The 18,230-nt window shown below is 47.7% G+C and overlaps 1 protein-coding gene across 3 annotated transcripts in view; it reads left to right on the top strand.

Moving 5' to 3' along the window:
* The window catches only part of LOC129823105 (ras-responsive element-binding protein 1-like), a 67,250-nt gene that overhangs the window by 14,295 nt on the left and 34,725 nt on the right, over positions 1–18,230 (top strand). The window lies entirely within an intron of this gene.

The raw sequence follows: 18,230 nt of genomic DNA, 5'->3' as shown, positions 1-18,230 counted from the left end.
CACACACACACACACACACACACACACACACACACAGAGGTAGTCCTCTACAAGGGGGAGGGAAGAAAAGGTCTTGACAGCCACAAATCATGTGTGGTCGGTAGATGTCTGTGTGTGAGTGGGAAGAGACAGAGAGAGAGAGAGAGAGGGATAGCCTCAGTCCCCAGTCCAGATGAAGGGTGTATTCTTCTTGGCTGTACAAAGAGCCCCATTATGGTGAGAGCTGTGAAGAGGCGTATCCTCCCGCCTGGGCCTGAGTCTGGGCCCTCTGCTAGGTGAACCCCCCCTCAAGTGGTTTCTCCTGTTCTGTCTCCTCATCAGACGTGGTGGAACCCAGACAGATACTCTATGCTACAGTTCTTATGGTTAGGGCAACACTTACTCATAGGGACACACAATTTCAAACTCTTGAAAAATAATAAGCCGGCAAGCCTTGTTTAACTCGATAGACCACGTAGCGTCAAAACTTTTGTGGAGATGCTCGCCGCATTTCAAGCAGCTTTTTTCTGAAATGACTGACTGCAAATATCTGAAGTAGCACATTTTTCCCAGATGTGTACATCCACTGTGTACACAATACAAGCAGCTCACCCAGATGAGTGTAGGGTTGGGAGATGACTATAAGGTTGGGAGATGACTGTAGGGTTGGGAGATGACTGTAGGGTTGGGAGATGACTGTAGGCTCACCCAGATGACTGTAGGGTTGGGAGATGACTGTAGGCTCACCCAGGTGACTGTAGGGTTGGGAGATGACTGTAGGCTCACCCAGATGACTGTAGGGTTGGGAGATGACTGTAGGCTCACCCAGATGACTGTAGGCTCACCCAGATGACTGTAGGGTTGGGAGATGACTGTAGTGTTGGGAGATGACTAGGCTCACACAGATGACTGTAGGCTCACCCAGATGACTGTAGGGTTGGGAGATGACTGTAGTGTTGGGAGATGACTAGGCTCACACAGATGACTGTAGGCTCACCCAGATGACTGTAGGGCTGGGAGATGACTGTAGGCTCACCCAGATGACTGTAGGGTTGGAAGATGACTGTAGGGCTGGGAGATGACTGTAGGCTCACCCAGATGACTGTAGGGCTGGGAGATGACTGTAGGGCTGGGAGATGACTGTAGGCTCACCCAGATGACTGTAGGGTTGGGAGATGACTGTAGGCTCACCCAGATGACTGTAGGGCTGGGAGATGACTGTAGGCTCACCAGATGACTGTAGGGTTGGGAGATGACTGTAGGCTCACCCAGATGACTGTAGGGCTGGGAGATGACTCTAGGGTTGGGAGATGACTAGGCTCACACAGATGACTGTAGGCTCACCCAGATGACTGTAGGGTTGGGAGATGACTGTAGGGTTGGGAGATGACTAGGCTCACACAGATGACTGTAGGCTCACCCAGATGACTGTAGGGCTGGGAGATGACTGTAGGCTCACCCAGATGACTGTAGGGTTGGAAGATGACTGTAGGGCTGGGAGATGACTGTAGGCTCACCCAGATGACTGTAGGGCTGGGAGATGACTGTAGGGCTGGGAGATGACTGTAGGCTCACCCAGATGACTGTAGGGTTGGGAGATGACTGTAGGCTCACCCAGATGACTGTAGGGCTGGGAGATGACTGTAGGCTCACCCAGATGACTGTAGGGTTGGGAGATGACTGTAGGCTCACCCAGATGACTGTAGGGTTGGGAGATGACTGTAGGGTTGGGAGATGACTGTAGGCTCACCCAGATGACTGTAGGGTTGGGAGATGACTGTAGGGTTGGGAGATGACTGTAGGCTCACCCAGATGACTGCAGGGTTGGGAGATGACTGTAGGCTCACCCAGATGACTGTAGGGTTGGGAGATGACTGTAGACTCACCCAGATGACTGTAGGGTTGGGAGATGACTGTAGGGTTGGGAGATGACTGTAGGGTTTGGAGATGACTAGGCTCACCCAGATGACTGTAGGGTTGGGAGATGACTGTAGGCTCACCCAGATGACTGTAGGGTTGGGAGATGACTGTAGGGTTGGGAGATGACTAGGCTCACCCAGGTGACTGTAGGGTTGGGAGATGACTGTAGGCTCACCCAGATGACTGTAGGGTTGGGAGATGACTGTAGGCTCACCCAGGTGACTGTAGGGTTGGGAGATGACTGTAGGGTTGGGAGATGCTTTGGGTGTTATTGTTTATGTCCTCTGTGTTGTGCGTATGTAGACACATTTTCAGGTGGGTTGGGTTACTCGTTGTGACGAGGGCGTGAGTCTTGTCTCTGGGACTTGCGGTATGCATGTGTGTTTGAGTATGTGTGTGTACTGTATTTGAGTGTGTGTGTGTGTTTGTGTGTTAAGTCCAGGCTTAGCCAGGTATAGCATGTATGAACTTGCAGGCCTGAAGGCAGCCCACACCTCCCCCACACACACACACACACACACACACACACACACACACACACACACACACACACACACACACACACACACACACACACACACACACACACACACACACACACACACACACACACACACACACACACACACACACACACACACACACACACACACACAAACACTCCTCCCTCCTGCATTTCAAGTGCTGAAAGACTGTGAAGGTGTGGTTTTGCGAAAGAGAGAGCAACACACCCAAGTGTATTGTTGTAACACCGGGGACGTTGTTGAACTGAGCCCATCTATTTTCACTTCATTCTCCCCCAAGATGCTATGTGCCTCAACTGGTGGCGTGCCACCATTTTATAAAGAATATTTCTAGTAGGCTATTATTTATCAGTCCTTGGCTTGATAAATGTGTCCTGGACCGTATGTGTGAAAACCTCAACAACAAATGTTGGCCTCTATTTAGGCATCATGGTCTAATTCAAACTCCGGTGAATTCTACAATTCAAACTCCGGTGAATCAAAATGCCTTCCTGAATTTCACCTATTGATGTGTTGTCTGTCTGGAGGATGCCCCGTATACAAATAAGAGCATATTTGAAAACAGCCTTTATAAAACAAAGTGCTTTTACAGGCTGTTTTGCCATTCATCGGCGTGCTGATATGGGCAGTCAATGTCCATTGGTGAACTACTACACTGTTAACTCACTTGAACTTAACAGACCTTTAAAAAGAGCTGCACATAACATTTGAGTGGAGCAAGGCAGCATTATAACTGCAGGCTCTGTTTTAGGTGCTGCTAGCTGGTGTGTGTGGGTGTGTGTGTCTGTGTGTGTGTGTGTGTGGGTGTGTGTGTGTGCGTGTGCGCGCACCCCAGAATTTATGGAGTGGGGCTGTCACTGCCGCCCCCTGATTGAATGTGCCATTTGTTGCACAGATAGACAACTGTCAGTGGAGAGCAGTCCAGGCCCACGGTGTCCTCTCAGTGTCATAAGACCTGCTACCGTGTACTGTAGGACTGCTGCTGAGGGAGGGAGCATGAGGGAAGCAGAGAGGGAGGGAGAGGCAGAGAGGGAGGGAGGGAGGGAGAGAGGGAAGGAGAGGGAGGGAGGCAGAGGGAGGCAGAGAGGGAGCATGAGGGCGAGAGAGAGTACTTTAACTATTTGCACATCATTACAACGCTGTATGACATATGACATTTGAAATGTCTTTATTCTTTTGGAACTTTTGTGAGTAGTGTTTACTGTTAGTTTTGTATTGTTTTTTCACTTTTGTTTATTATCTATTTAACTTGCTTTGGCAATGTAAACATATGTTTCCCATGCCAATAAAACCCTAAAATTGAAATTGAATTGAGAGAGAGGGAGGCAGAGAGAGCGTAGTAGGAGACAGAGAGGGAGGCAGAGAGAGCATAGTAGGAGACAGAGAGGGAGGGAGGCAGAGAGAGTGTAGTAGGAGACAGAGAGGGGGGGAGGCAGAGAGAGTGTAGTAGGAGACAGAGAGGGAGGGAGGCAGAGAGAGCGTAGTAGGAGACAGTGAGGGAGGGAGGCAGAGAGAGCGTAGTAGGAGACAGAGAGGGAGGGAGGCAGAGAGAGCGTAGTAGGAGACAGAGAGGGAGGGAGGCAGAGAGAGCGTAGTAGGAGACAGAGAGGGAGGGAGGCAGAGAGAGTGTAGTAGGAGACAGTGAGGGAGGGAGGCAGAGAGAGCATAGTAGGAGACAGAGAGGGAGGGAGGCAGAGAGAGCGTAGTAGGAGACAGAGAGAGTGCAGTAGGAGACAGTGAGGGAGGGAGGCAGAGAGAGCGCAGTAGGAGACAGAGAGGGAGGGAGGCAGAGAGAGCGCAGTAGGAGACAGGGAGGCAGAGAGAGCGTAGTAGGAGACAGAGAGGGAGGGAGGCAGAGAGAGTGTAGTAGGAGACAGTGAGGGAGGGAGGCAGAGGGAGTGTAGTAGGAGACAGAGAGGGAGGGAGGCAGAGAGAGTGTAGTAGGAGACAGTGAGGGAGGGAGGCAGAGAGAGCGTAGTAGGAGACAGAGAGGGAGGGAGGCAGAGAGAGTGTAGTAGGAGACAGAGAGGGAGGGAGGCAGAGAGAGTGTAGTAGGAGACAGTGAGGGAGGGAGGCAGAGAGAGCGTAGTAGGAGACAGAGAGGGAGGGAGGCAGAGAGAGTGTAGTAGGAGACAGAGAGGGAGGGAGGCAGAGAGAGTGTAGTAGGAGACAGTGAGGGAGGGAGGCAGAGAGAGCGTAGTAGGAGACAGAGAGGGAGGGAGGCAGAGAGAGCGTAGTAGGAGACAGGGAGGCAGAGAGAGCGTAGTAGGAGACAGAGAGGGAGGGAGGCAGAGAGAGTGTAGTAGGAGACAGTGAGGGAGGGAGGCAGAGGGAGTGATGAAACAAACATGAAGTACAAGTAAAAACTAGTATCTTTACCCCAGACCTACAGCTAGGCTCAATGTTCCTCATCTGCCACAGACCTACAGCTAGGTTCAATGTTCCTCACCTGCTCCAGACCTACAGCTAGGCTCAATGTTCCTCACCTGCCCCAGACCTACAGCTAGGTTCAATGTTCCTCACCAGCTCCAGACCTACAGCTAGGCTCAATGTTCCTCACCTGCCCCAGACCTACAGCTAGGCTCAATGTTCCTCACCTGCCCAAAGAGTGCTGTACAAACACACAGAACATACACGCACATGGAGGGTTGCAAAATTCCTGGAACGTTCAATACACTTCCTGGTTTTCCAGAAATAGTGATTAGAGGATTCTGGATTTCCTGCTTATTCCCTCCTGATTTCGGGAATCGTTCAAACCGTGATTTTGGGAGAACCAGGGAATTTATTGAATGTTCCAGGAATTTTGCAACCCTACGTGTGCATGTGTTTGGAGGAAGGTGAATGGTTTCCAGAGAGGGAAAATGAGCTGAACAGGATGGGAAGCAGACAGACGGATATGAGGAGAGAGAGAGAGATAAAGATGGATGGTTCTCCGTCTCCCTACATTATAGTGTCCGCTAAATAAAGGAGTAGGGGATGATCATAACAACAAAATAATAGGGGGGGTTGTTTAAAAGTGTACCCTTTCTGTGTACCCCTACCGGCGTGATTTACTTGTGGCGAAGAGCCGTGCCAAATAAGTAGCTAGCTAGCAGGGGATATTTATTGTCAGCCTGATGGGGATGTCAAGCCAACTCTCCCCAACATCTCCCCAGCTTTCAGAGACGACCTTGCTTCAGGCAACACTACAGTACACACGTACACCCACACGCTCAGCAAAAGGAACTCAAAAGTTATCTTTGGAAATGAATCAGTCCCTTTTATCGTCACATTAATTAGTAGGAAGATTGAAATGAGCATTAGCTTTCATTGCCTTCAGAAAGTGTTCACAGCTGTTGACTTTTTACACATTTTGTTGTGTTACAAGGTGGGATTTAATTGTTGTTTTTTGTCAATGACCTACACAAAATAATCCAATGTCAAAGAGAAATAAAAAGTCTAACATTTGTAAAACTGTTATGAAAAACAACACGCTAATATATCATGATTACATAAGTATTCAACCCCCTGAGTCAATACATGTTAGAATCACTTTTGGCAGCGATTTACATCTGTGAGTCTTTCTGGGTAACATTAGCTTATAGTGTAGCTGTTGTGTTTGTGGCACCAAGGGCACACAGTACAGTACAGACAGCTAGCTATCTGGTGGGTGCTGTTGGTTGGTTGGTGGACTGCGTGTGCCTTTTTTCCACGCAGCTGTCAGTGGGGCTGCATGGGATCTGTCAGCACACAATCTGCATCTGCACTCTCACTCTGTAACACACACCCAACTCAACATCACTGTGTGTGTCAGTGTTTGCGGGGGGGGGGGGGGGGGGGGGGTCTTTGTGTGTGTGTGTGACTTTGTACCTGTGCGAATATGTTGGTTAACATTTCCACCTGCTAATAGCCCTAGATGTCAATATTACTTACGTTGACTTATATGATATAGGCCTAAAAGTCTTTGTGTGTACTACTGTGTTAAAGCAGATGTGTTAGTCTGTTGCTTTGTCAATAGAGTAGCAGTATAATGTAGGATCATCTCTACATATGTTCCACTACTGGAGATGTGGGGGAATTTGAGCATTAGGATCATCTCTACATATGTTCCACTACTGGAGATGTGGGGGAATTTGAGCATTAGGATCATCTCTACATCTGTTCCACTACTGGAGATGTGGGGGAATTTGAGCATGCCCTCCCTACCCCCCACCCCACCCCTCTAACCAGGCTCATGTGAGTCTGTCAAACTAGTCCCCACTCTGGGGAGTCAGGCCTACAGTAGCCCCAGCAGCCCCGGTAGCCCCAGCAGCCCCAGTAGCCCCAGCCAAGGTAGCATATGTCCCATTTAGGGCTTGAATAAAGCCTGGCTTTTCTCCTGGAGGAGAGAAAGGCCCCTAAAAGTCTCTGGCTGTCGAAGGCACCTGTGGCTGTCTGACAGCTGAGCCCTCGCGTTGCCAAGGACTCTTGTTCCCAAACCCTATTATGCCACGCTCAATCTGTGACGTGTGTGTGTGTGTGTGTCTTTGTGTGTATGCGTGTGTGCCTGCCGTTGGGCAGCTTGACAGTTTTTTCAAATCAAAATAAAATGTTATTTGTCACATGCTTCGTAGACAGGTGTAGACTAACAGTGCTAACTTACGGGTCCTTTTCCAACAATGCCGAGTTAAAGATAAGAAAAAATATATACACTGAGTGTACCAAACATTAGGAACATATTCCTAATATTGAGTTGCACCTCCCCTGTGGTTGTGAGGCCAGTTGGACATACTGCCTAATTCTATAAAACTACGTTGGAGGAGGCTTATGGTAGAGAAATTAAAATTAAATTATCTGGCAACAGCTCTGGTGGACATTCCTGCAGTCAGCATGCCAATTGCACACCCCCTTCAAAACTTAAGACATCTGTGGTATTGTGTTGTGTGACAAAATTGCACATTGTAGTGGCCTTTTATTGTCCCCAGCACAAAGTCCACCTATGTAATGATCATGCTGTTTAATCTCATTCTTTATATGCCACACCTGACAGGTGGATGGCTTATTTTGGCAAAGCAGAAATGCTCACTAACAGGGATGTAAACACATTTGTGCACAAAATGTGACAGAAATAAGCTTTTTGTGCCTATGGAAAGTTTCTGGGATTTTTTTATTTCAGCTCATGGAGCATGAGAAACACCACGTGTTGGGTTTATATTCATGTTCAATGTATATAGAAATAGTGACATGATGTATAAATACACAGTGAATAAAGGAAACAAATGATGAATCGAAATAACATGGCTATATACAGGGAGTACCAGTACAGAGTCTATGTGCAGGGGTACGAGGTAATTGAGGTAGCTATGTACCCTACATATAGGTAGGGATAAAGTGACTAGGCAACAGGATATATACTAGACAGTAGCAGCAGCGTATGTGGGGAGTGTGAAAGTGTATGTTTGGGGCGTGTGTAGTGTGTGTTGGAAGAGTCAGTGTAATTATGTGTGTGTGTGGTTAGAGTTCAGTGTGTGTGCAAAGGGTCAGTGCAAGAGTTAGTGTAAAAAAGTGTCAATGCAGGTAGTCCGGGTAGCCATTTTATTAGCTATTTAGCAGTTTTGTTTCGGAATGTTATGGCTTGGGGGTAGAAGCTGTTCAGGGTCCTGTTGGTTCCAGACTTGGTGCATCGGTACCGTTTGCCGTGCGGTAGCAAAGAGAACAGTCTGTGGCTTGGGTGGCTGGAGTCTTTGACAATTTTTTGGGCCTTCCTTTGACACCGCCTGGTATAGAGGTCCTGGATGGTAGGGAGCTCGGCCCCAGTGATGTACGGTGCCGTTTGCACAACCCTCTATAGCACCTTGTGGTCGGATGCCAAGCAGTTGCCATACACAAGCGGTGATGCAGCCTGTCAAGTTACTCTCGATGGTGCAGCTGTAGAACTTTTTGAGGATCTGAAGGGCCATGCCAAATCTTTTCAGCCTACTGAGGGTCAGCTCCTTTGTCTTACTGATGTTGAGGGAGAGGTTGTTGTCTTGGCCAGGTCTCTGACCTCCTCCCTATAGGCTGTCTCATTGTCGTCTGTGATCAGGCCTACCACAGCCATGTTGTCAGCAAACTTAATGATGGTGTAGAAGTCATGCGCGACCATACTGTCGTGGGTGAACAGAGAGTACAGAAGGGGACTAAGCACACACCCCTGAGGGGCCCCTGTGTTTAAGATCAGCATGGCGGATGTGTTGATGCCCTCAGGATCCAGTTTTAGAAGGGAGTTGTTCAGTCCAAGGGACTTTAGCTTAGGGAGGAGCTTTGAGGGCACTATGGGGTTGAACGCTGAGCTGTAGTCAATGAACAGCATTCTCACGTAGTTGTTCCTTTTGTTCAAGTGGGAAAGGGCAGTGTGGAGTGCAGTAGAGATTGCATCATTTGTAGATCTGTTGTGGTGGTATGCGAATTGGAGTGGGTTCAGGGTGTCTGGGATGATGGTGTTGATGTAAGCCACAACCAGTATTTCATGGCAACAGATGTGAGTGCCCAGGGGGTGATAATCATTTAGACAAGTTACTTTGGCATTCTTGGGCACAGAGTAGGTGTTACAGACTGGGTCAGGGAGAGGTTAAAAATATCAGTGAAGAAACTTGGAGGCTGGTCAGCGCATGCTCTGAGGTAATTCATCTGGTCCTGAGGCCTTGTGAATGTTAACTTGTTTAAAGGTCTTACATCGGCTATGGAGAGCATGATCACACAGTCATCCGGAACAGTTGGTGCTCTCATGCATGATTCACGAAATGGTGTAAATGCTCAGAGAAATGGTGTAAATGCTCAGAGAAATGGTGTAAATGCTCAGAGAAATGGTGTAAATGCTCAGAGAAATGGTGTAGATGCTCAGAGAAATGGTGTAAATGCTCAGAGAAATGGTGTAAATGCTCAGAGAAATGGTGTAGATGCTCAGAGAAATGGTGTAAATGCTCAGAGAAATGGTGTAAATGCTCAGAGAAATGGTGTAAATGCTCAGAGAAATGGTGTAAATGCTCAGAGAAATGGTGTAAATGCTCAGAGAAATGGTGTAGATGCTCAGAGAAATGGTGTAAATGCTCAGAGAAATGGTGTAAATGCTCAGAGAAATGGTGTAAATGCTCAGAGAAATGGTGTAAATGCTCAGAGAAATGGTGTAAATGCTCAGAGAAATGGTGTAGATGCTCAGAGAAATGGTGTAAATGCTCAGAGAAATGGTGTAAATGCTCAGAGAAATGGTGTAAATGCTCAGAGAAATGGTGTAGATGCTCAGAGAAATGGTGTAAATGCTCAGAGAAATGGTGTAAATGCTCAGAGAAATGGTGTAGATGTTGATAAAAGTGCCGTCCTTTTTTGCTTAGCTTACAAAAAACCCTGTTTACGTTAATTGGTGGTAAACTCTCATATTTTTTAATACCCAAAGCCTTGGATATACTGTATAATGTAATATACTGTATTTTCCCATAATTGTATCAACCATACTATCAACCAGGGGTTGGAACCAAAATCATTTCCCAGTGGTTTTGTTCTGAACAGAACCCCAAAATGTTTTATTTCGTCCCACTGATCCAACCAGCAAAATACATTTTTCAACATGTTCCAACCAAGAAAAAGTACTGGTTTATATTGTTTCTTTCTGTTTCTTTTTGAACCTGTGAAATCAACCTTTTTCTTTTCTTTTTTTACATTTAGCTCATTAAATGACTTGACCAATCAGTGCGACTAGAGCAGGCAAGCTAGTTGTTTACATGCGTGATGGAGAGACAAGTGTGGCCTGTGGGGCAAGATGCAACTTTTCTTTTGCAGGTAGAGAGCGGTGGAGGCTGCTGAGGGGAGAACGGCTCATAATAATGGCCGGAATAATGCAAATGGAATGGCATCAAACACCTTGAAACCATGTATTTTATGTATTTGATACCATTCCACTGACTCCGCTCCAGTCATTACCACGAGCCTGTTCTCCCCAATTAAGGTGGCACCAACCTGCTGTGGTGGGGAGAGAGTGGGTTGAGGAGGCTTGAAGAAGGCTTTAATCGCCGGGCATCTTGTTATGATATGCATTATCTGAATTGGGTCCACAGAGTTATACCTAGGAGGAGGAACTTTGAATGTTCTTTGAGTTTGCTCGCTGTGTGATAACGTGCGTCTCGTGAGAGGTGTAGGAGTCAGGCGCAGGAGAGCAGGGATGTCTGAGAAGCGTGTTTAATCATATAGTCCACCAATACAGAAATAGCACAGACGGAAATCCAAAAACTACGCTCACGATACTCAGCAACTCGTGCAAACTGCCGAGGAACAAACACAGTTCCGACACTTTACATACACGTGCGTAAATCGTGAACACAACAAACATCAAATACAATCAAGCGCAATACACACAAGTCTAATCCCGCACGAACTAAGGCAGGAAACAGGTACCCTATATACACACAGAAATAAACGCAACTGAAACCAGGTGTGAAAAGAATCACAGACAAAACAAACATAAAAGGAAAAAGGGATCGGTGGCGGCTAGTAAACCGCCGCCGCCGAGCGCCGCCCGAACGGGGAGAGGAGTTACCTTCGGTAGAAGTCGTGACACGCTGTCAAGCTTGAGCTAGCTAGCTAACAAGCTTGTGTGTGCCCTGAGCAGCACCAGAATTAAAAACATGTCTTATCTTTTTGTAGTTAATAAATCCAATGTGAAACATGATAATTAGGCCTATAGGTCCCTTAACTAGCATTGAAAAAGTTCATCCATTCTTCTCTAGCTAATAAAATTTTTCTCTCCTTATCTTCTGAATCAAGCTTGTAACGTCAGCCTATTACATTTTACATTTAAGTCATTTAGCAGACGCTCTTATCCAGAGCGACTTACAAATTGGATATATACACTGCTCAAAAAAATAAAGGGAACACTTAAACAACACAATGTAACTCCAAGTCAATCACACTTCTGTGAAATCAAACTGTCCACTTAGGAAGCAACACTGATTGACAATAAATTTCACATGCTGTTGTGCAAATGGAATAGACAAAAGGTGGAAATTATAGGCAATTAGCAAGACACCCCCAAAAAAGGAGTGATTCTGCAGGTGGTGACCACAGACCACTTCTCAGTTCCTATGCTTCCTGGCTGATGTTTTGGTCACTTTTGAATGCTGGCGGTGCTCTCACTCTAGTGGTAGCATGAGACGGAGTCTACAACCCACACAAGTGGCTCAGGTAGTGCAGTTCATCCAGGATGGCACATCAATGCGAGCTGTGGCAAAAAGGTTTGCTGTGTCTGTCAGCGTAGTGTCCAGAGCATGGAGGCGCTACCAGGAGACAGGCCAGTACATCAGGAGACGTGGAGGAGGCCGTAGGAGGGCAACAACCCAGCAGCAGGACCGCTACCTCCGCCTTTGTGCAAGGAGGTGCACTGCCAGCGCCCTGCAAAATGACCTCCAGCAGGCCACAAATGGGCATGTGTCTGCTCAAACGGTCAGAAACAGACTCCATGAGGGTGGTATGAGGGCCCGACGTCCACAGGTGGGGGTTGTGCTTACAGCCCAACACCGTGCAGGACGTTTGGCATTTGCCAGAGAACACCAAGATTGGCAAATTCGCCACTGGCGCCCTGTGCTCTTCACAGATGAAAGCAGGTTCACACTGAGCACATGTGACAGACGTGACAGAGTCTGGAGACGCCGTGGAGAACGTTCTGCTGCCTGCAACATCCTCCAGCATGACCGGTTTGGCGATGGGTCAGTCATGGTGTGGGGTGGCATTTCTTTGTGGGGCCGCACAGCCCTCCATGTGCTCGCCAGAGGTAGCCTGACTGCCAATAGGTCCCGAGATGAGATCCTCAGACCCCTTGTGAGACCATATGCTGACACATGCACATTTGTGGCCTGCTGGAGGTCATTTTGCAGTGCGCTGGCAGTGCACCTCCTTGCACAAAGGCGGAGGTAGCGGTCCTGCTGCTGGGTTGTTGCCCTCCTACGGCCTCCTCCACGTCTCCTGATGTACTGGCCTGTCTCCTGGTAGCGCCTCCATGCTCTGGACACTACGCTGACAGACACAGCAAACCTTTTTGCCACAGCTCGTATTGATGTGCCATCCTGGATGAACTGCACTACCTGAGCCACTTGTGTGGGTTGTAGACTCCGTCTCATGCTACCACTAGAGTGAGAGCACCGCCAGCATTCAAAAGTGACCAAAACATCAGCCAGGAAGCATAGGAACTGAGAAGTGGTCTGTGGTCACCACCTGCAGAATCACTCCTTTTTTGGGGGTGTCTTGCTAATTGCCTATAATTTCCACCTTTTGTCTATTCCATTTGCACAACAGCATGTGAAATTTATTGTCAATCAGTGTTGCTTCCTAAGTGGACAGTTTGATTTCACAGAAGTGTGATTGACTTGGAGTTATATTGTGTTGTTTAAGTGTTCCCTTTATTTTTTTGAGCAGTGTATATATTTAACCAGGCAAGTGTGTTAAGAACAAATTCTTATTTTTCAATGACGGCTTAGGAACAGTGGGTTAACTGCCTTGTTCAGGGGCAGAACGACAGATTTTTACCTTGTCAGCTCGGGGAATCAAACTTGCAACCTTTCGGTTACTAGTCCAACGCTCTAACCACTAGGCTACCTGCCACCCAGCCTATGCATCAGATGGGGGAGAGGCAGGTAGCTTAAACACCCACAAGCAAAGATTTTCAGCATGCAAGAAGACACTGGAATACATTTCTGAGTGACACAGTGAGGGCATTGCGTAGGAGTTTTGTTGTGGGACTAGAAAAAAATGCATGAAATGTAAAATAACGTTATTAACCAGTTCCCATGGTTTTAAAATAACGGTTCAGTTCCAGAACAGTATAGATCACTTTCGTTCCAGGTTCTGTTTCTGTTCCCTGAACCGGTTCCAACCCCTGTTATCAGCCATACAACCATACTATACTGTACATAATTTTAACATTCCAATATTTTCTAAATTAATATTATGTCTAGGAAGTAATTATTTTTTTTGCTTTTTGGCTACAGTACAAACAATCTGGGCTGGAGTCAGAATGGTGGCGATAGGCTAGATCTTCTAATGAACCGTTATCCTCTCATAATGCGCTTCAGCTTCAAACGTGAGACTTTAGCTAGTCATCTTGAGAGACTCTTTTAACCTCACACCAACCACAATCTCTCTACGCACCGCCTCTCACTGGTTTCACAACTCCACAACTCTCTTTTCAGGATTCACATGGATCAGTCTTCTCACAGTTCATGAGACTTTGTTTGAAAAGTTGCATCTCTGTGCGTTCTCAACACTGAGGAGAAAAGGGGAACCTGAAAGCACAGAGGTCAACTTGTTGTTTCTCATTGATGTAGTATAAAAGGAAGTTTAAGAAGCTCAGCTGCCATTCAATGCTTATCTGATGGAGTAAGACACACACACATACAAGGAACTCAGAGCACATTAAGAATTACCATACCACGTGCTGGTTGGTCAGGTGACTTATATTTTGCATTGCTGTCATTGCTGCTCTGAACGAAAATGTATTCAAATGAAGATGCTGTTGTTCTATGTTGAAACCAAATTGGAACTGAGTGGAATAAAAACACCATAAAAAAACATTCCCTACTCAATTCCTCATGTTGTTGATCATAACACAAGTTATGTATTATTGGTTCTATTGGACATTGCCAAGTCACAAATAAGCAACTTAATTACAATAATACTAATTATGTCAAAGTTTCTTTAGAAACTAAAAAAAACAACAACATTTTATTAGAATTGTCTTTCTCATTGGACAAGGCCATCTTCCTGAAGTAGTCTCCATGCTGTAGTTGGGTAATTAGTCTCCATAAGGATGCTAAGACCAGAGAGAGGCGTGGCTTTTCCTAAGGCATCCACCCTCCCCCATCTTGTTATCCTGTAGCATGGGTTAGACTAGACTGGAGAGCCAATGAGCAGATAGCTTCTCCGCTATGGCGGCAGCAGAGAGCTGATGGAAGCAGACATGGGGCTCTCTTCCTCTCTAAACCATAATGGAGGAAACTGGCTCGTCTAGTTTGTCCAGATTCTCCCTCCCCGCCTCCGCCTCTTAATGGGACGTGCGCTGAAAAACCATTTGTCTTTTTCACCTCCCTTTTTCTCTCTCATTCTCTCACTTCATCTTTCTCAGCCTCCTTCCTTTTTGCATCAGTCTGTTCCCCCACACCCTCTTGCTTTCTTTCTCTCTCTCTCTCTCTCTCTCTCTCTCTCTCTCTCTCTCTCTCTCTCTCTCTCTCTCTCTCTCTCTCTCTCTCTCTCTCTCTCCGCTTTTATCTTTCCCAGTTGTAATTGATATAGTGGGGATGCTGTCGTGTAGAGCAGGCAAAAAGTGATATCTCTCTGTGCCAACTGCTCTGGTCTCAAACCTGCAGGCTTTAGCACGTGTCTGTGCCTGTCAACCAGCCCGAGAACAGCAGCATTCTCACACACACACACACCATAGTCACTGGATCGAGCTCTACTCTACATCCTCATCCTGTAAAGTTTATATTGTCTTCACAAGACTGTTCTCTAAATTCTCTGGGTTTGAGAAGAATTGCCTATCTTACATAAAATAAAGCTATTTTAGGCTACTTACTAGCAGACACTCTAGATGACCGTAGGTTCCTTCATGGGTTTAACGTGTCTTAGTATGACAAGCAACATAGGCTAACATTTTTTGCCTGCTTATGAAAAAAGGTGTTAAACCGCCAGCAGTAGCAAGCTGATAAGTGGACAGCTCCGTTTAGATGCTGGCACCACTCAATTAGCACTGATCATTCTGTTATTTTATTCATAAATTTTTTTTTGTGGTGCAATGCATGTAGCAATAACACTTTTACACACAAAAGTGTGTAGGCCTAATACAGTATACTTGTGACTTTTTTTAGACGTGCAGTGTACTGTAGCTCGTCATCTCCGGGGTCGTCTGTAGCTCAGTTGACGTGCAGTGTACTGTAGCTCGTCATCTCCGGGGTCGTCTGTAGCTCAGTTGACGTGCAGTGTACTGTAGCTCGTCATCTCCGGGGTCGTCTGTAGCTCAGTTGGTAGAGCGTGGTGCGTCCAACACCAGGATAGTGCGTTCGATTCCTGGCACCACACCTGCATAGAAATGTACGCATGCATGGCTGTAAGTTGCTTTTGGATAAAACCGTCTGTTTAAATGGCTTATATTATTAGACTATCGTCTGTAGCGATAACTTTGTCAGCACTTCTTTGCAATATAGCCTGTTATACACCAAGCTTCTGTGATGGGTTTTATTTGTAGGTTAGGTTATTATGTGAATCACCTCTTCGCCCTTTGCCCAACAGTAGCAGTGCCCTTCACCAAGGAGGTGTGAGTGTGAGATTCAGATACAGGAAATGGCCCCTTGTCATTTTGTCTGACAGCTGCATCACGTACGCAGCACGCACAGTGTTCCTGCTGAACTGCACTCTGACACCTTCCTGCTGAACTGCACTCTTGACACCGTCCTACTGAACTGGTCTCTGACACCTTCCTGCTGAACTGGTGTCTGACACCTTCCTGCTGGACTGGTCTCTGACACCGTCCTACTGGACTGCACTCTGACACCTTCCTGCTGGACTGGACTCTGACACCTTCCTGCTGGACTGGACTCTGACACCGTCCTGCTGAACTGCACTCTGACACCTTCCTGCTGAACTGCACTCTGACACCGTCCTGCTGAACTGGTGTCTGACACCTTCCTGCTGGACTGGTCTCTGACACCGTCCTACTGGACTGCACTCTGACACCTTCCTGCTGGACTGGACTCTGACACCTTCCTGCTGGACTGGACTCTGACACCGTCCTGCTGAACTGCACTCTGACACCTTCCTGCTGAACTGCACTCTGACACCGTCCTGCTGAACTGCACTCTGACACCTTCCTGCTGAACTGGTGTCTGACAACTTACCGCTGGACTGGTCTCTGACACCGTTCTGCTGGACTGCACTCTGACACCGTCCTACTGGACTGGACTCTGACACCTTCCTGCTGGACTGGACTCTGACACCGTTCTTCCGGACTGGACTCTGACACCGTCCTGCTGGACTGGACTCTGACACCGTCCTGCTGGACTGGACTCTGACATCGTTCTTCCGGACTGGACTCTGACACCGTCCTGCTGGACTGCACTCTGACACCGTTCTTCTGGACTGGACTCTGACACCGTCCTACTGGACTGGACTCTGACACCGTTCTTCTGGACTGGACTCTGACACCGTCCTGCTGGACTGCACTTTGACACCGTCCTACTGGACTGGACTCTGACACCGTTCTTCTGGACTGGACTCTGACACCGTCCTGCTGGACTGCACTTTGACACCGTCCTACTGGACTGCACTCTGACACCTTCCTGCTGGACTGGACTCTGACACCGTCCTACTGGACTGGACTCTGACACCGTCCTGCTGGACTGGACTCTGACACCGTCCTACTGGACTGGACTCTGACACCGTCCTGCTGGACTGGACTCTGACACCGTCCTGCTGGACTGGACTCTGACACCGTCCTGCTGGACTGGACTCTGACACCGTCCTGCTGGACTAGACTATGACACCGTCCTGCTGGACTGGACTCTGACACCGTCCTGCTGGACTGGACTCTGACACAGTCCTGCTGGACTGGACTCTGACACCGTCCTACTGGACTGGACTATGACACCGTTCTTCTGGACTGCACTCTGACACCGTCCTACTGGACTGCACTCTGACACCGTCCTGCTGGACTGCACTCTGACACCGTTCTTCTGGACTGGACTCTGACACCGTCCTGCTGGACTGCACTCTGACACCGTCCTACTGGACTGCACTCTGACACCTTCCTGCTGGACTGGACTCTGACACCGTCCTGCTGGACTGGACTCTGACACCGTCCTACTGGACTGGACTATGCCACCGTTCTTCTGGACTGCACTCTGACACCAGGCCACACTTGGTCTCCTCGGAAGAGAGCACGTATGCAGGCCAGGGCGCATCTGTAGCATTTGATGTGAACAGTGTTTAAGATGCTTGCACACAGTGCAGTGGCTAAATAGGAATTTGAACCTAAAATGTCTCCTCCGCCCGGCCCCATGATAACTGCCTCTTAATTAGGAGCTCTTACCAGCCACTAATCTGATAATCTCTATCCTGTCTCTCTCTCTCTACCCCCTCTTCCCTGTTTCCTCGTCTCACCCTCCCTCCCTCCCTCCCTCCCTCCCTAGCTCTTTCCTCTCTCCCTCTCTCTTATCCCCGTCTCTCATCCATACTTACCCGTCTTATCTGTCCTGTTTTAGCTAGCCATCTTCTCCTTCCTCCCTCCAGCTTTTCCTCTTCTTATCCATCCTTTGTTCTCTCTCTCTCTCTCTCTCTCTCTCTCTCTCTGTCTCTCTCTCTCTCTCTCTCTCTCTCTCTCTCTCTCTCTCTCTCTCTCTCTCTACTTTACCCTGCTCCCTCATCTTAGTCCCCCCCCCAAACCTTTTTTACAAAGTAGATAATCTGTCGGTGGCTCTGCACTGTAATGCCCTCTCCTTGTGTCCACCCATCCTTGTGTTTACCTCACCTATTACCAGAATGATCATCTGTCAGCAGGCTTCAGTGCTAGTCTGCCATGTTGGAAATAATAAATGCCTTAATGAGAATGAGTGTCTTGGTTGGGCCTCCGCTTTGCCTCGCCATCCCGCAGTAGGCTTTTTTTCTAATGACTTGACTGAATCCCATCAGGTCAAAGTGCCATGGTTTCCGGGTTTAGCTGTGGGGCAGGATGTGTGTGTTGGTGCTCAGTGACATCGTGTGATAACAGCACACGGGAAGTTGTTTGATTTATTTACTGCTTAACAAGACCAGAAACCAAAGTCTACCTGCTCCGAGTCT

The sequence above is a fragment of the Salvelinus fontinalis genome, chromosome 25 (genome assembly GCF_029448725.1).
Source record: "Salvelinus fontinalis isolate EN_2023a chromosome 25, ASM2944872v1, whole genome shotgun sequence".
NCBI lineage: Eukaryota > Metazoa > Chordata > Actinopteri > Salmoniformes > Salmonidae > Salvelinus > Salvelinus fontinalis.
Note: the sequence above shows the minus strand (reverse complement) of the source record. Positions and strands in the feature narration are given on the sequence as shown.